General features: G+C 39.0%; 1 non-coding gene across 1 annotated transcript; it reads left to right on the forward strand.

Moving 5' to 3' along the window:
* Nucleotides 1-19850: 19850 nt before the first annotated feature.
* On the forward strand, nt 19851-19955 carry LOC119510376. Its single transcript, XR_005211908.1, has one exon. It is a non-coding gene; the product is annotated as a U6 spliceosomal RNA (small nuclear RNA).

Raw genomic sequence — 19955 nt, forward strand, 5'->3', positions numbered from 1 at the left:
AACAAGAATGCACAGTCTACAATTACACACAACAATAAGGAAGAAAGAAGCTAGATGCAAGAGTTCATTTTGGATGACTACATTTAAAGAAAGGACAAAAACAGACCAAACTAATCAATACTGTTAGAAATCAGGATAGGGATTCCCATTGAGGGGAGTGGTGTGTGTAGTGAATAGAAGGGGAGGGGAATTTCCAGGGGGGCTGCTAATGTTGTGTTTCTTGATCTGGGACAGGTTACATGTTTATTTGTGCAAATCCATTGAGCTATGAACTCCAACATATACTTTCATAAAAAGTTAAACATTAAATAAAGTACCATATTTGGAAAAAGCACTGTTTGGTACTCTCCACATCTATCTTTTAAATTCAAGTTCCTTTAGCAGGTAAGTGAAATAAATACATGCATTCTGAAATGCAAAGCAACCAGAAGATTTTGCACTGTTCCTAACAAGGCAATAATAGCAGACTGTAGAATATCTGTTAAGATACTGTGTTTAAGAACCACCACTTTTCAGAGGAAAAATCTCTCATGTCTTCCTAGGATTTGGGGTCCTCCAATTAGTTCAGATCAGGACATCCTGATCCTTTAAAGGAAGGGCCTTGCCAATTCAGCCTGGGTGTCCCAGAGATGTCCACATCAGGGAGAGAAAAAGGGAGTTCCCAGTCACTTTGTCAGCCTAAGCTGTTTAACCTTCTTATTTGAAATGGCATCTAACTGTCGAGAAGCTGTCCTGACCCTCTCTACAAAACACTTGCCCAAAAGCCAGTGGCATTTGGATGGACAACTACTTCTCGTGTGAGACCTAGAGTCGCGAATGCTTCAGGGACAATACTAGGAGGTGGCCACAGTGCTACCCAGCTGTCTCCTTTCTGGGTCCTTGCCCTTATTTTTCTATCCATTCAGAGTCTTTGCCTGGATTTTTGACAAAATGATTGGAGTGGCCCATGTCTGAACATAATATCAGGAACTTAAGTTTTCTCTTGAAACAGTACCTCCAGCTATTTCCACCAGATTAGATCCCCTCTGATTCGAGAAAATTAGAACTGGACTGTGTGAGCCACATGCTGCTTGGGATTTGACCTGAGTGGCAGCCTCCTCCCTGGGCCTCACTTCCATCTCTGCTTGTCCTATATTCCTTGTTTCTCTCACACTTGGGCTCCTTCCTGTTTTCCTGATTTTTTCCCCCAATGTCCTGCCAAGGACCAGCTGTGAGGTTGCAGGGTTAAAGATCACCCTTCCTCCCCCATCTGCAAAATGCCACTTGGGAGTTGGAAATAAAACAACCCAACCTTAGCTAAGTTGCAGATATCAGTAATCAAAAATGAGACTTATAGATTCCATACAGTTTTTAGCAGTTTCTGCAGGAAACATAATTATTTTTCAAATTTATCTTTCCTTGTTTTCAATTCCATTCCATAAACTAGTATATAGGAATTCAGTTATCTTATTTAGTAAATTCAATACCTTCCCTAAAATTAAAAAAATACCCACTAAATAAATTGTGTTCCATCTTGCCCTGAAGAACTAAGACCTATACCCATAAAATTCCCATTAAAACATGAATAATAAGCTATACAAACAATATGCTGCACATATCTTTGTGAAGCAAACATACAGTGAAATCTCCTTACTAAAGACATGTCATGTGAAGATCTTTAAACAGTCTTTACAGTGTTCAATTGGAATTAGCAGGGGAGACAGAAATTGGGTATTAGGAAATCAGAAGTAAAGTGATTACGCTCATCTATGTTAAGGAGTTTTATCTAGTTTTGACTGAAACAATCCACTCAGTAATACAATGGTGAAGGATTCCAGAACCTCACAACTGAACTTTTAGAGTTCAATTACATTATTATTGTCACCCACACCTCTTTTTGTGAACTCTAAGAAACAAAGCCAATCCAAGCCAGTTGGACACAAGTTACAGGGTTCCCAAAATGTGGTCCTTGGACCAGTAACCTCAGCATCATCTGGAAACTTGTTAGAAGTAAAAATTCTCACTCCCACTCCATACATGTTGAATCAAAATTCTGGAGGGTGATATACTCAGGAGTCTATACTTTGACCAGTCTCCCAGGTTGTTCTGATGCGTGTTCATGTTTGACAGTCACCACTCTAATTCATCCTCCCTAACACACAGAAACATCAGGTACGCTGACATCAGGTACCCCTCCTTGTGGCATTGGTCCATTCTGGGCACAAGATGTCATTCAGGACCCATGATAGAGAGATGTCATTCAGGACCCATGGTAGAGAATACTGATTGTTCCTCAGTATCCATTCTGCTCTTCTCCTACTTATACAAAATTACTACCCACCACCCACCCCCACAGTCCACTACAACTTTTAGCAGGTCTTGCGCTTCCCAGCTAAAAACTACATTTCCAGTCCTCAATTACCTCTCGATATGGCCATGCAAATAACTAGACTGGACCAACAGTATATGAATGCAGGTGATGTATGTGACCTTCAGATTATATCCATTTAAAAAAAAAAATCTGGCTGCCCTCTTTCTTTTCCCCTCTCCAGCTGAAACGCCTATGTGCTGCTCCTGAGCCAACATTAACTATGAGCATGAGGATCACATCCTATGGGAAGCAACAAGATGGAAGGAACCTGGGTCTTTGGGTGCTCATCGATTAGAGCTGCTCCAAGAAATTAAACTGCCCTTTTTCTGGAAGGTTATGCAAGAGAGAAATACACTTTAATTTTGTTTGAGCCACTATATTTTGGGTCTTTGTTAAAGCCACCTAGCCTGTACCTACTTTAGAGAAGAGTTTCCTTCCAGCTCTTCAATCCTATTTCCTTTCCTAAAGCTGATATTTCATGCACGCTTTCCCATAAACCCGCCTTTTATTTCTAGTCCCATCTAAGATAATTAAATTTCTACTTCCAGTAATTACAGGCTAGGTAATTTGGACCAATCTTCTCACTGAAGACATCTACAAAAGTCAGACAAAATATACTTAAAACAAACCAAAAAAATCAACTTAAAAGACATTGAAGAGCTAGAAAGGCAGTTTAAAATAACTATAACTAACATAAGATAATTAAGAAGGGACTCCAGAGAGGTGAGACCAGCATTTGGGTATGCTAGTTCTTTGGAATTTTTGTCAATTCTAGAACAGGTAATTGAGAAACTGAACAAGATTTCTGATAGCCTTGAATAGGCAAAGGGAAAAAAATGAGAGTCAAAGCCCAAGAAGGGTGGAAAAGAGGTCCTGACAAGCCCCACACTTTGGGTTGGGACTCTGAAGAGCATAGCAGTGAAATGGATGTAGAACAGCCACCACAGGAAATGAAATCCAGTTTTGAATCACGGTTATCCCTACAACTGGATTAAGATCATCCTGGATTGAGTGCTCCTAAGTGCCTTCCTGAAACAGATGTAATTCCTCTTCATAAGAAGCTTATATAATCAATCCTAAACCTCCAATTATTTCCACAAACAATATTTTCAAATTACAATGACTGGGACATAGTAAAAAATAGCAAGGCATTTAAAGAGTCAAGACTATGTGAACAAAAATAATAACAAACTGAGCATAAAAACAGACAATAGAAGCACACCTAGAGCATTCTGCATATTGGATCTATCAGGCATAGACTTAAAAATAACTGTGCTTACTATGTTAAAGGAGACAAAAGACAAGACAGAATTACAACAGAGGATTTGAAAATTTAAGAAAAAGATAAATTACCAGAATTAAAATTTTTAAAAAACAAAAAAAAAGTTTTTTTTTTCTAAATTGTAGCTAGAATCTCATTAAAAGGATGTGTAGTGAACATACAATATTTCTCTTTTTGTGCCTGGCTTATTTCACTCAGCATTATGTCTTCAGGGTTTATCCATGTTGTCATATGTTTCACAACTTCATTTCTTCTTACTGCTGTGTAGTATTCCTTCATGTGTATATAACACATTTTGTTTATCCACTCATCTGTTAAGGACATTTGAATTGTTTCCATCTCTTGGCAATTGTGAATATTGCTGCTATGTGTAATTAATAAAGCCCAAATTCACTAGCTTGACAGCCAAGGCTCTCCTTATCTCCCATCATCTTTTGTACACACCCAGCAAACCAACCAAACAACTTCGCTGTTTCTGGAACATACCATTTACCCTCATCTCCTGTCTTCTCCCTCCTGCTACCTGACACTACCTGGGAGTCATCTCTTTAATCTCATATACATATTTCCAAATTCTCTGAGGTTCCATTTTGGGGGATCCAGCCTCAAGAATTATTCTAAAGAGTGGAGAAAAGCTTCATCCAACAAGTATTTTTATAATGGTGAAAATAACCTCTATGTGTTAAAACAGAGGAATGATTATTAAAATCTTCTAGCACTTTTCCAAACTTAGAATCAAATCCAAACTCCTTACCAGGGCCTGCCTGGAAGCACCATCTGGCCCTCATCTGCCTCTTGGTCCTTACCTCATTCCAAGCTCCACTTCCTCTCTACGCTCCAACCTCACTGGCCTTTTCATTCCTTGAACACATGGTGGTGGGCTGAACGGTGGCTCCCCAAAGAAGTCCATGGCCTAATCCCCAGAACCTGTGAATATATGCCAAAAGGAGTATCGCAAATGTGACTAAATTAAGGCTCTCAAAATGGGGAGATTATCCTAGATTATCCAAATAGATGGACCTGTTATAGCCATAAGGTCCTCATAAGAGGGAGGCAGGAGATCAGAGTGCATAGGTGATGTGACGACAGAAGCACTGGTCAGAGTAATGCAGGACCATAAGCTAAGGAATGCAGGCTGCCTCTAGAAGATGAAAAAGACAAGAAACACATTCTCCCCTAATAGCCTTCAGAAGGAACCAACCTGCCAACACCTTGACTTTAGCTCTACAGGACTCATTTTAGACTTCTTATCTCCAGAACTGTAAGATAATAAATCTGTGTTGTGTTAAGACAGTAAGTTTGTGGTAATTTGTCACAGCAGCAACAAGAAACTCATACATACACCAAGCTCATTTCCATATCAGGCTCCTCCCTTAGAGCTTTACAGGATCTTCCCTCAGCTTGTCACATGCCTGGTTTTTCCTTGTTCAGGTCTTAACTCAAATGTTACCTCCTCAGAGCAAACCACTTCCCAGGTCTTCATCACATCACCCTCTTCTTTTTTTTCAAACAATTTACCACTATCTGAAATAAAACTGCTTATTTGATTCCTTGTTTAACTTTTTCTACAATATAAATTTCATGAGAGCAGGGGCCTTGTGAAGGTCTTATTCCCTGATGCATCCTCAGAACCTAAAGAACTGAAATCAAATATTTGTTGAAAAGTTTTCTAACTGGATGCAAAACTAACTGAGCAAACCACGTACACCTATTTGATGTGATATAAAAGTTAACAAAATGGATAAGCATGCTTATATAATCACCATGTTAAGTGAAAAAAGCAATATACAAAATTGTGCATAATACAAGTTGTAAAACAAATAATTTCACTGAGAAGAATGACTGAAAGAAAATATATCAAAATGCGAATAGTGTTTGCTTCAGTATGTCAGAACTATGGATAGAGCTTTTACCCCTTTCTTTCACTTTTCTGCATTTCCAGATATTCTGTAATATGCATGTATGACTTTTATAATGGCTAGGGCTTTGAGTTAGACATAATCTTATCGACTCCTACCAGGTCAATGGTTAGCTCTTTCCTGAGCATCTCCTGATTCTCCTCTCACCATTCCTCATCCAGAAACAATCTCTTTGAGCTCCAAGTTCCCACTGCATATCCTTTACACCTGTCTTGTGGCACATGTCACATTCTGACCAAGTTATCTGGGAATTTGTCATCTGTGCCCTCCACTCTGCTCCCTGAGAGCAATGGGCATTCCTTATGCAGCTCTGTATTCCCTACAGGATTTCTTTTGCCTTTGGAGTTATACTTCAGACATATTTGTCCATTGTTACAATAACCTTCTATCAGGGGTCCTACTAATTAAGCCTTTGCTCCCCCAAAGTCTCGTGATTCTACTTAAGTAAAATAGTGTAGTTGAGTCTAGTAGAGTCTAGTCTCAACACAGTAGTCAGAAGGATCTTTCAAAAATATAAATCATGCCTTGCTCAAAATCCTCCAGGCACTCCCCATTTCACTCAGAGGAAAACCTGCAAGTACCTACCACTTGCTTCCTCCACTCCAGCCACACTGGCCCCATGCTATGCCTAGAACACTCCTCCCCCACAGATCCCCATGGCCAGCTCCTTACTTCCTACAGGTGTCTCCTCAAATATTACCCTACAGACTCACTGATATGAAATAATTAGAATATGCAAATTCATAGAGGCAGAAACTAGAATACAGGTTACAGGGGCCTGGGTGGGGTAGGAGAATGGGGAATTGATGCTTAATTGGTATGGAGTTTCTGTTTGGGGTGATGGAAAAGTTTTGGCAATGGATGGTGGTGATGGAGGCACTACTTTGTGTAGGTAATTAACACCACTGAATTGCATATTTGAAAAGGGATGGAGAAAGGGAAAATGCAGGTTGAATATATGTTACCAGAAGAAAATTTTTTTAAAAAAACCATGGAAATGTATAACACCAGGAGTGAACCATAATGTAAACTATAGACAACAGTTAATAGTATATTTATACTACTACTGTTTCATCAATTTTAACAAAGATACTACACTAATTCAAGATGTTAATAATAGGGAAAACTGTATGGGGGAGTATACGGGAACTCTGTACTTTCCGCATGATTTTTCTGTAAATATACCAGTCCTCTAATAGAAAAATGAAAAAAAAAATTACCCTACTAGAGAGTTTTCCATGGTAACCTCTATAAAAAAGCAACTGTTCCTGCCCATGCCCTGCACTCCCCCCACCACATACTCATACTCACTTCTGATCAATCCTGTCACTTTATTTTTCTCCATAGCACTTATTGCTTTCTGACATATTATTCATATATTTTGTGTTTCTACCCCAATGTAAGCCCCAGTCTTACCCCGAAGACCCCCATGAATGAGAGCAAAAACCATATTAACTGCTATTTTCCCAGGGCCTAAAACACTGTCAGCCATGTAGCAGTCACTCAATAAATATTTTTTGAATGAATGAATTACTGAGCATATTGAATGAACAAATGAAAGCAAAGTCTTGTATGGGGAAGGAAGAGGAGGGACGACCTTAAGATTTTTAGTTTCAGTGAGTATAAAGGGAATCTCTTTCACTGTAAACTGTGAGCACAGTCCAGAGACAGGAAATAGAATTAGGCCTACAGATCAAGCAGGATGGAGACCAAAGGGCAATGAAGCTGGCTGGGACTCAAAGGAATTAAGGAGAAGATATGAAGTCAGGAAGTAGAAAGCAGGTGGATGCAGGGACAAGGGTAAGAGAAGACTGATATATCGGCCCTTTTCCCAGTCAACCTTTCTCAATGCAGTCTCTGCTGGTGGTATAGAAATCCAGGAGGAGTGCATCCTATCAAATATTAAGGGCAAAGATAAAGTGGATGCCGCTCCTAATTAAGAGGCCTAAACATGCTTTCAGAGATCACCGTCTGAGAGGAGCTTGTGGGGAGAAAGCGATCTGACATTTAGAAAGATACCCCTCAAAGCTAACACAGCCAGGCACATTCAAAGCTAGGGTTCTTTGCTATCATACTTCCACTATGAATTATAGCTCAATGCTAAACAAAAGCATTCCAATGGACACTGTGCTTTCTTCATGAGCAGACTTCTCTATAGCACTTTCAAACAGTCTGCATAAAATGTTTGACCTGGGCAAAAATTCACTCTCTGGCCTTTCTCAAAGTGATCATAGTCATGGCAGACTTTAGAGGGAAAATATTAAATAGAAAGGGAAAGAAACTAAATGCCAATGATGACAATGAAAAACAATTACATAATACTGTGTGTGTGTGTAACACACACACACACACACACACACACACATATATATATTTGGAGTTTGATAGTTTCAGGTATTTACTTCTAGCTATTCCAATAGATTAAAACCTAAAAAGTGTTATCTATATAGTGCATAAGAATGTTCACCAGAGCAACTTCTCGACTACATTTGAAATTTCTCAGCCACTGAAGCTTTATTTCATTTCATTTCGTATCCACCTTTTGGTCAAGAAGATGTTCTCAATCCCATGATGCTGGGTCCAGATTCATCCTTGGGAGTCATCTCCTGCATTGCCAGGGAGATTTACACCCCTGGGAGTTAGGTCCCAGGTAGTGGGGAGGGCAGCAAGATCACCTGCCAAGGTGGCTTAGTTAGAGACAGAGAGGGCCACATCTGAGCAACAAAGAGGCACCCAGGGGGACAGTCTTAGGCACAATTGTAAGCAGGTTTAGCCTCTCCTTTGCAGTAACAAGCTTCGTAGGGGCCAGCCCCAAGATAGAGGGCTCAGCACATCAAGCTTTCAGTCCCCAATGTTTGTGAGAACATCAGCAACAATCCAGGTGAGGAAGTCCAACACCTCCGCATCCTCCCCCAGCTCTTCAGGGGGTCCCAAAATATATATTTTTATTCTCTGCCCAAATTACTTTGCAATGTGTTGCTATTTCACTCTAACCTATACAGACCTACCATAGCTCACTTCCTATTCAAAGTTCCATGCAATTGTGGTGTTTGAACAAACTGAATTTAGAGGTTATATTGTCTAGAAAATATAGATCCTACACCAAATAAACATCTCTTTCCTTGGTCTCACATGGAAGTTGAAGTTTGAACACAGTCAGTTTCAACCTTTACCCTTTGGCCCAATTTGCTCTAGTCTTAAACATATCTGCTTCATTCATATCCCTAACTGAAGTCTGGGCTCTTTTTTCAGGTATTTTTTTTTTAAAGTTGCTGTATGCATTAATACTGACATTCATATCTGCCGAGCTCTAGCTCTGAGTTTCAGGTGTCACACAGATACCCAATGTTCCAGAGACCAATCAAGTCATACACAAAGGGATTAACATCTCTCAGAGTTTGGAGGTAGCCATTACAATTAGGGAATAGATTTGAGTGCTGTAAGAGTTTACAATCTAGGGACAATTACAATAATCATTTTCCTTAGGCTGTGCTCTAAGATTCAATTCTGAGTTTGCACATTGTAGTTAGTCCATATTGGTGAGGCATTATAGTGTTTGCTTTGGTTTCTGGTGGACTTCACTCAAAATGCTGTCTACAGGATTCATCACCTCAATGCATGCCTCACAGCTTCACTCCTTCTTGTAGTTGCTCAATATTCCATTGCATGCATACACCACAGATCACCCACCATTCTGTTGCTCAGTCAGTGTACTCTTAGGCCACCTCCACCCACTGCAAATAATGAATACTGCCTCCATAAACACCAGTATGCAAATGTCCATTCATGTCTCTGCTCTCAGATCTTCCAAGTACATACCCCATAATGAGGTTGCAGGACCCTATGGCACCCACATACTCAGCTTCGTGTAGAGCCACCACACTGACCTCAAGAAAGGCTACACCATTCTGCCTCATCAACAGTAAATAGGTACATCCCTCTCTCCATGTTTTCTCCAGCACTTTCACCCCATTTATATTTTTTCCTACAATTTTAGAGAGATACATTCACATAACATACAACCACCCACAGTGTACAATCAGTTGTTCACAGCATCATCACATAGTTGTACCATTTATCACCACAGTCAGCACTTGAACATATTGATTATTATGGAAAAGTGTTTTTTTGGTGAATACTAAAAAAGATAATAAAAATAAAAATAAAAATGTCATACAATATAATAGTAAGGACAGAAAACAACACCACTATCAAGAATCCCATATCCCTCCTTTATATCCCCCTCTCATACATTTAAATATACATTTAACTTTGGTATATTGCCTTTGTTACATTTAATGGAAGCATATTACAATGTTACTGTTGACCATAGACTCCAGTTTGCTTTGACTATGATTTTTTCCCCAATACCATCCATTTTTCAACACTCTGCATGGTTGACATTCATTTTTCCCACATGTGAGAACATTTTTATATTTGTACATTTAGCAACAGTCACTGGCCACTCCAGTTTTTGCCAAGTTATACAGTCCCGGTTTTCACCATCTATCTTTACCTCTGGTGTCATACATTCCCCTATCCCACCTCTTTTCAGCTTTACTCACAGACATCTTTGTTCTGTGTACTTACAATCTTGTGCTACCATCACACAGTATTATGCTATCTATTTCTGGATCTATACAATCAAACCTGCTGAACATTTCTGTAGTTCTTCAGCATCAAATGCCTGATCTCTACCCTCTTTCTATCTCCTGGTAGCCTGTGTTATCAGCTTTTAACTCTCAAAGTTTGCTCATTAGTGTTAGTTCATATTAGTGAAATCATACAGTATTTGTCCTTTTGTTTCTGGCTACTTCATTCAACATAACGTCCTCAAGGTTCATCCACATTATTATATGTTCCCTGTCTTTGTTCTGACTTACAGCTGCATAATATTCCATCCTGTGTATATACCACAGTTTGTTTATCCACTCATCCATTGATGGACATTTGGGCTGCTTTCATATTTTGGCAATCATGAATAATGCTGCAATAAACATCAGTTTAAAAAGTCCATTTGTGTCTTAACTTTCAGTTCCTTTGAGTACATACCTAGCAATGGAATAGCTGGGTCATATGGCAAATCTATACTTAGCTTCCTGGGGAAGCTCCACACTGTCTTCCAGAGTGGTTGCACCATTCTTCATTCCCACCAGCAATGAATAAGTATGCCTCTTTCTCCACATGCTCTCCAGCACTTGTAATTTTCTGTGTTTTGGATAATGGCCACATCATTGTAGTTTTGATTTGCATTTCCCTAATAGCCAGAGAAGTTGAGCATTTTTTCATATATTTTTGAGCCATTTGTATTTCCTCTTCAGAAAAGTATCTGTCCATGTCTTTTGCCCATTTTTTAATTGGGTTGTTTGTCTTTTTGTTGTTGAGTTGTAGGATTGCTTTATATATTTGGGATATTAAACCCTTATCTGATATGTGGTTTCCAAATATTGTCTCCCATTGAGTAGGCTGCCTTTTTACTTTAATAACAAAGTCCTTTGATGTACAAAAGTGTTTGATTTTGAGGAGATCCCGTTTATTTGTTCTTGGGTTGCTCACACTTTGGGTGTAAGGTCTACGAAACCATCTCCTATCACAAGGTCTTTAAGAGATTGTCTTATGTTTTCTTCTAAGAGTCTCATGGTCTTAGTGCTTATGTTTAGGTCTTTGATCCAATTGGAGTTAATTTTTGTATAAAGTGTGAGGCAGGAGTCCTTTTTCATTCTTTCGGAAATGAATATCCAGTTCTCTAAACACTATTTATTGAAGAGGTTGCTCTGTCCCAGTTGCTTTGGCTTGACTGCCTTATCAAAGATCAAATGTCCGTAGATGTGAGAGTCTATTTCTGAAGACTCAATTCGATTCCGTTGATCGTTACCTCTGTCCTTATGCCAGTACCATGCTGTTTTGAGCACTGTAGCTTTGTAATATGCTTCAAAGTTAGGTAGTGTGATACCTCTCACTTTTTTCCCCTGTCTCAAGATATTTTTGGCTATTCAGAGTACCTTGCCCTTCCAAATAAATTTGATTATTGGTTTTCCTATTTCTGCAAAGTAAGTTGTTGGGATTTTAATTAGTATTGCATTGAATCTATAAATTAGTTTAGGTAGAGTTGACATCTTAATTATGTTTATGAACACAGTATGTTCTTCCATTTTTTTAGGTCCTGTTCAATTTCTTTTAGCAATTTCTTGTAGTTTTCTTTGTATAGGTCTTTTGTGGCCTTCGTTAAGTTTATTCCTAAATACATGATTCTTTTGGTTGCTGTTGTAAATGGAATTTTTATTTCTTCCTCTTGTTGCACACTACTTGTGTATAAGAACACTACAGATTTTAGTATGTTGATCTTGTAGCCTGCCACTTTGCTCTATTCATTGATTAGCTCTAATAGCTTTGCTGTAGATTTTTCTGGATTTTCTACATATAGAATCATGCCATCTGCAAACAGTGAAAGTTTTACTTCTTCCTTTCCAATTTGGATGCCTTTTATTTCTTTTTCTTGCCTGATTGCTCTAGCTAGAACTTCCAGCACAATGTTGAATAACAATGGTCTGTTTGACCATTTTTGTTGAATAATCCCTGTCCTGTTCCTGATCTTTAGGGAAAGCTTTCAGTCTCTCCCCACTGAGTATGATGCTAGCTGTGGGTTTTTCATTTACTGTCTTTATCATATTGAGAAAACTCCCTTCTATTCCTATCCTTTGAAGTGTTTTCATCAAGAAAGGATGTTGAATTTTGTCAAATGCCTTCTCTGCATTGACTGAGATGATCATGTGGCTCTTTTGCTATGATTTATTGATGTGGTGTATTACATTAATTTATCTTCTTGTGTTGAACCAGCCTTGCATACCTGGAATAAACCCCACTTGGTCGTGGTGTATAATTCTTTTAATGTGCTGCTAGATTCAATTTGCAAGTATTTTGTTGAGGATTTTTGCATCTATATTCATTAAAGAGATTGGTCTATAGTTTTCTTGTTTTGAAGTATCTTTGTCTGATTTTGCTATTAGGGTGTGTTGGCTTCATAGAATGAGTTGGGTAGCTTTCCCTCCCCTTCAATTTTTTTGAAGAGTTTGAGCAGGATAGGTATTAATTCTTTCTTGAATGCTTTGTAGAATTCACATATGAAGCCATCTGGTCCTGGGCTTTTCTTTTTTGGGAGCTTTTTGATGACTGACTCAATCTCTTTGCTTGTTATTGCTTTGTTGAGGTCATGTATTTCTTCTTGGGTCAGTGTTGGTTGTTTATGCTTTTCTAGAAAGTTGTCCATTTCATGTAAGTTGTCCAGTTTATTAGCACATAGTTTCTCATAGTATCTTCTCATTAACTCCTTTATTTCTGCAGGGTCAGTAGTTATGTTACCTTTCCTGTTTCTGATTTGCATTTATTTGCATCCTCTCTTTTTTTTGTTTTTTGTTTTTTGTTTTTTGTTTTTTGTTTTTGTTTTTGTTGTTAGCCTAGCTAGGGGTCCATCAATTTTGTTGATTTTCTTAAAGAACCACCTTCTGGTTTTGTTGATTCTATTGTTTTCCTGTTCTCAGTTTCATTTATTTCTGCTCTGATCTTTGTTATCTCTTTCCTTCTGTTTGCTTTGGGGTTTATTTGCTGTTTTCTCTCTAGTTCCTCCAGGGGGACAGTTAATTCCTCAATTTTCTCTCTCTCTTCTCTTTTAATATAGGCATTTACAGCAATAAATTTCCCTCTCAGCACTGCCTTTGCTTGCATCCCATAAGTTTTGATATGTTGTGTTTTCATTGTCATTTGCCTCGAGGTATTTACTAATTTCTCTTATAATTTCTTCCTTTACCTACTGGTTTTCTAAGAATGTGTTGTTTAGTCTCCATATATTTATGAATTTTACAATCTTCTGCCTGTTATTTATTTCCAGCTTCATTCCATTATGATCCGAGATAGTGTTTCTTATAATATCAATATTTTTAAATTTGTTGAGGCTTGCTTTGTGACCCAGCATGTGGTCTATCCTAGAGAATGTTCCACGAGCACTCAAGAAAAATGTGCATCTTGCTGTTGTGGGGTGTAGTGTTCTATAAATGTCTGTCAAGTCTAGTTCATTTATCATACAATTCAACATCTCCATTTCCTTGTTGATCCTCTGTCTAGATGTTCTATCCCTTGATGACAGTGGTATATTGAGTCTCCAACTATTATTGTGGAGTTATCTACTTCTCCTTTCAGTGTTCTCAGTGTTTGCTTCATGAATTTTGGGTCACTCTGGCTTGGTGCATAAATATTCATGATTGTTATGTTTTCTTGATGAATTGACCCTTTTATTAATATATAGTGTATTTCTTTGTCTCTTTTAATTGTTTTACTTTTGAAGTCTACTTTGTCTGATATTAATATAGCTACCCCCGCTTTTTTCTGGTTGCTGTTTGCATGAAATATCTTTTTCCAACCTTTCACTTTCAGTCTAGTTTTATCCTTGTGTCTAAGGTGAGTTTCTTGTAGACAGCATATAGATGGGTCCTGTTTTTCAATCCATTCTGCCAGTCTGTGTCTTTTCATTGGAGAGTTTAATCCATTAACATTTAGTGTTATTACTGTAAGGGCAGTACTTTTTTCTATCATTTTGTCTTTTGGATTTTATGTCATGTCTTATTTTTTCCTCTCTCTCTTTTTATCCTTCCTGATAATCTTCATTTCTACACTTTTCTCCAAACCTCTCTCCTGTCTTTTCCTATCAGCCTGTAGCACTCCCTTTAGTATTTCCCGTAGCGCCAGTCTCATATTCACACACTCTCTCAGTGTCTGTTTGTCTGAAAATATTTTAGTCTCTCCCTTATTTCTGAAGGACAGTTTTGCCGAATCTGGAATTCTTGGTTGGCAGTTCTTCTCTTTCAGTATCTTAAATATATACCACTGTCTTCTTGCCTCCATGGTTTCTACAGAGAAATCTGTAAATAGTCTTATTGGGTTTCCCTTGTATGTGATGGATTGCCTTTCTCCTGCTGCTTTCAGAATTCTCTCTTTGTCTATGATATTGGACAATCTGATCAGTAAGTGTCTTGGAGTAGGTCTATTGGGGTCTATTCTGTTTGGGGTGCACTGTACTTCTTGAATCTCTAATTTTCTGTCTTTCATAAGAGTTGGGAAATTTTCAGTGAGTATTTCTTCTATTATTCTTTCTGCCCCTTTTCCCCTCTCTTCTCCCTCTGGGACACCCACAACACATATATTTGTGCATTTTGTGTTGTCACTAAGCTCCCTAAGACCATGCTCGTATTTTTCCATTCTTTTCACCATCTGTTCTTTCATGTGTGTGAATTCAGATGTCTGGTCTTCCAATTCACTGATCCTTTCTTCTGCCTGTTCAAATCTATTGTTGTATCCCTCCATTGTCTTTTTCATCTCCTCCATTTTGCCCTTCATTCCCATAAGTTCTACCATTGGTTTTTTCAAATTTATGAATTCTTCCTTATGGTCTTCCAGTGTCCTTCTTATATCTTTTATCTCTTTTGCTATGTCTTCCCTCAGTTCATTGACTTGATTTTTGAATTGATTTATATTTGTTGGAACATCTCTAATTAGTTCTTCCTTCAGTTCACTGAATTGATTTAGCAATAATTGCTTCAACTCCTGTATCTCATTTGAACTATTAGTTTGTTCCTTTGGCTGGTCCATATTTTTGTGTTTCCTAGTATGCTCATTATCTTAAGCTGTCTAGGCATCTGACTTTCTTGATTAGTTTATTCTGAAGCTTGTTTTTACTCTTTTACCTGGGGTTTTCTTGTTGGTTGGCTTTGTTCTCTAACCTTTGGTGTTCAGTTCAGCTTGTTCTAAATCTTTAACTTAGAATCTGTTTAGCTGATCAGAGTTCTTCACCTCTTATTTTTTTGTTTCTTGCCCTTCCTCTGTGTAGCTTTTTTGCGTGGTGATCTCCTCAGATATGGTCAAACCCAGTCAGGTGTTCCCAGTTCAGAGAGGCCCAGGTCTCAGAAGGAGGGTATGCAGTTTCAGATTTCACTGATCTCAGCTGTTCCACATGTTTGTGAGTGTTGCATGAAGTTTGTCCAATCTCAAATTCCTCTGCGGTGTCCAGTCCACACAGTTCCTGGCTTTCCACCAACTGCCCCAGAGAAGTAACTACAACCAACAGCTCGTCACTCCGCCATCTTGCCCTGCCAATACTGTATATTTGATAGGAAAAATGTTTTTTTAAAAAATCCACTTACATCTGAGGCACCCAAAACATTACTGTGCTGGTTTGAAACTGTTATATACACCAAAAAAGCCCTGCTCTTATAATACAATCTTGTGGATACAGACTTATTGTGGGTGGGATCTTTTGATTAGGTTCTTTCCATGGAGATGTGACCATGCCCGTTCAAGGTGGGTCTTAATTAGTTTACTGGAGCCCTTAAGAGAGCTCAGGGGGAGAGAGCTCAGAGCCAACACAAACCCAGATGCCTGAAGATGCTGATAGAAAGATGTCTGGAGATGCTAAGCCAAGAGATGAAGCCCAGAGTTTGCCCCAGAGAAGCTAAGTGAAAACCCACAGTGACTTAAAGAGAAAGTCCCTGGAATCAGAAGCTAGAAGCAACACAGCCCAGGAGCAAAGGACCAGCAGACACCAGCCATGTGCCTTCCCAGCTGACAGAGGTGTTCTGGATGTCATTGGCCATTCTTTAGTGAAGGTATCCTCTTGTTGATGCCTTAGTTTGGACATTTTTATGGCCTTAGAACTTAAATTTGTAACTTAATACATCCCCTTTAAAAAAGCCAATCCATTTCTGGTATATTGCATTTCAGTGGCTTTAGCAAACCAAACCAATTATTTTACAGATTACAAAGGTAGCATCATTTTCTAAACAGAACTTTGTGGCCCTAAAAAATGAAAATAAAACATAATACCAGTTCTCAATAAGAAAATACCAATAATTACATCTTATCTAAAATAGCCCTATGAAGTAAGTGGGAAGGTACTGATGGCTCCATTTTAAAGATCAGAGAAACAAGGCTCATCAAGCTCAAAGTCATGCAATTAGTGAGAAATGCTGCCTGGTTCTCAAACCCCAAGCTCCCAACTCCATAGAGGCACTGAGGATGAGGCAGTGGGGCTGGGAGTGGAAAAACCCAGTACCATCTTGTCTTCGAATGGCCAAAATAAGACAGTGGCATTCCCTAATTGAGAAACAGGAAACCGTTCTTTGTTGAATAACTGGATCCAAGGGAAGATTTCCTTAGACTTTCAAACAGATCTTAACAAAAGGTCTAAACAAGGGTTATTTTAAAAAATTAATAAACTACAGAATTAACAAAATGTTAAATCAATCACAGAGCTAGGGGAAGGCAACCCAGAGTATGCACAAGCACGTATAGCCTGTTCTCAACCAGCTCCCACCTCACCCTCACAACCCTGATTTCATTTGGGCTCTATGAGGATGAACCAAACTTGGATCCTCTCGAACCTGTCACTGTTCTTCCTAGAAGGAGCCAGTTGGATTTCTTGACCTCTAAGGTCCCTTCCAGCATCAAAATGCTGTTATTGGGGGCAAGGGCGAATGGGGAGTTATTGCTTAATGGGTACTGTGTTTGTGTTTGGGGTGAAGAAAATGTTTTGGTGATGGATTATGTTGACGGTATCACAATATTGTGAATATAATTAATATCGCTGAATTGCACACATGAAAGTGATTAAAATTAGAAATTTTGTGTTAGATATTGTTACATATATTTTAATTTTGTGTTACCATTAAAAAGAGCTATTATTGTGTAGAAAAGGATTGGACCTTTTTTTTTTAATTCCACTATCTTATTTATACCTCAACAGGGCTACTCACAGTTCCCAGTGCTGACTCTGCTTACTGACCTTGAGCCCAAGCTGCCCTTTTCTCTCTTCCTGCAATGCTTTTCCACTCTTCTCTCCAGCTATCCTCATTTTACCCTTCCTTCCAGAGCAGCTCAAATCCTACCTTTCGTCTGTGCCCACTGTTCTGCTAGATCTCTTCTTCCAAAACATATCCAGTGTATTTTTTTCTCTGACTCCTGAGTGCAGGGACAATTTCGTGCCTCTCACCCACTCCTCCACCCACAATGCCTGGCTTTCCAGATTCCTGCCAGGTGCTTACATGCTGCTACCGGTTAGCAAGGGCAAGCCCATGCCTCTCCTATTCACTGCCACAGCCCCAGCATCCAGCTGAGGGCTGGCTCCTGGTAGTGATCAATAAACATTTATTGATTGATTTGATAGTCATAAAATATTGCCTAACTTTTCACTTCTTCCTCTCTTATGAGTCCAGCTGGTAAAAATCACCCTGGGCTGGAAGGCTCATGGCCTAAAACCCCTCTCTGCAGGTTTTACAGTTTTAAGGAGGGGAAAAAAAAGCAGCCCCTGAACCAGGAACTGACCTGATATTCAAAGCTGGTCCTCAATATTATTACAAGCTGATCTGATGCTCATAGCCAGCGAGGCCATTCTGTTCTCCTGTTGGACAGAAACATTCTCACAGAACAACAACCACAGACAAGGTTACTCTGACACCATGATAAACTGAAACAAAATGGGGTCTGTGCCAGTTTGAATGTATTATGTCCCCCAGAAAAAGCCATACTCTTTGATGCAGTCTTGTGGGGCAGACATTTTGGTGCTGATTAGATTTGCATGGAAATGCGCCCCACTCAACTGTAGGTGATAACTCTGATGAGATATTTCCATAGAGGCATGGGGGCCTTGATCAGTGGAGCCATATAAATGAGCTGACAAACAGAAGGAACTCAGTGCAGCTGAGAGTGACCTTTTGGAGAGGAGCTACAGCCAAGAGGGACACTTTGAAGAAAGCACAGGAGCTGCAGATGAGAGAGAGTTTGAAGACGGCCATTGGAAGCAGACTCTTGCTCCGGAGAAGCTGAGAGAGGACAAATATCCCAAGTGCAACTAAGAGTGACATTTTTGAGGAACTGCAGCCTAGAGAGGAACATCCTGGGAGAAAGCCATTTTGAAACCAGAACTTTGGAGCAGACGCCTGACACATGCCTTCCCAGCTAACAGAGGTTTTCCAGACACCATTGGCCATCCTCCAGTGAAGGTACCTGATTGATGATGTGTTACCTGGACACTTTATGGCCTTAAGAGTGACTGTGTAACCAAATAAACCCCCTTTTATAAAAGCCAATCCATCTCCAGTGTTTTGCATTCTGCAGCATTAGCAAACTAGAACAGGGTCTCTTCATAGTTTTATCTAAGCACAGACAAAAATAAGGTCACTGCACCACACACCCCCCCTCCATACACACACAAAATACCCCACCATAGAATGATTCCCACTTTCTGACAGCATTCAATCTAGAGTGAAATCGCATTTCTTTAGACTCACCCCCAAATCATACAACCAAAGCCTAAGTCTTGTTACAGGTTCTTTCTAATATCCTCTTACTGAGACATCCCACTAAAGGAGTAGTAAACTGAACTCACTTATCTACAGGTGTATCCTGGTGTCTTTTGGCTGAAACCAGCATCGAAAGTTGTAGAGAGCCATTCACATTCACTGATATCCACAAACATCTTAGAGTAAGCATTTTTATTCCCAATTTATACCCAGGGAAACTGAAGCAGAAAAGTTTCAAGTGATTTAGCCAAGATCATACAAGGGGACATCTAGGCTTAATCCATTCACCTAATGCAAGGGTCAGTCCTGTGTCTGTTTCACAACACTGTCTCCAGCTACTTAGAATCTTAGTTCACTTCCTTAACCTTAGAGACTAAGTTAAGCATACAGGAACACAATCACTCCCACTAGCAACAACTCCCCATCCCTAGATACTTTTAAAAGAGGGCAGAACTCTTATGATGGAGGTGTATGTTTCAATCTGCATAGTGGGCAAATGGATATCCATTATATTATTCTGTATACTTTTTTGGAAAATATTTTGGAAAAAAATAAGTATAATGAGCTGAAAACAAGCCCTGGGAAAGATAGAAAGACCCAGGTGATGCCTCAGGTTTTTTTCATCTCCAAGATAGATGGATGGAAGTAGCAACAAGCAGAGTCAGAACTTGAGTGAAGCAATCATCTCAGGAGCAAAATTTAAGGGGCACAAAAAAACTCAAAATAAATAATATTTAATGTAATATTTTAAAAAATTAAATCTTCAAACTATGGCCCAAGGATCAGATGCCTGTTTTTGAAAAATAAAGTTTTATCAGAAGTTCTAACAAGTAGCTGTCTACTCAATAAAAACCAAGCCCTGCATCCACAATAACAAATGGCATTATGGGTGTCCATTGCTAGAAGATACTTCCCTGTCTTTTACAACAAACAAACGACAACAAAAGCCAGATCATGCCTTTTTCAACAGCACATATACTAAAATTGGAATAATAAAGAGAAGATTAGCATAGCCCCTGTGCAAGGATGACATGCAAATTTATGAAGCATTCCATATTCCT

The sequence above is a fragment of the Choloepus didactylus genome, chromosome 1, assembly GCF_015220235.1.
Source record: "Choloepus didactylus isolate mChoDid1 chromosome 1, mChoDid1.pri, whole genome shotgun sequence".
Lineage (NCBI taxonomy): Eukaryota > Metazoa > Chordata > Mammalia > Pilosa > Megalonychidae > Choloepus > Choloepus didactylus.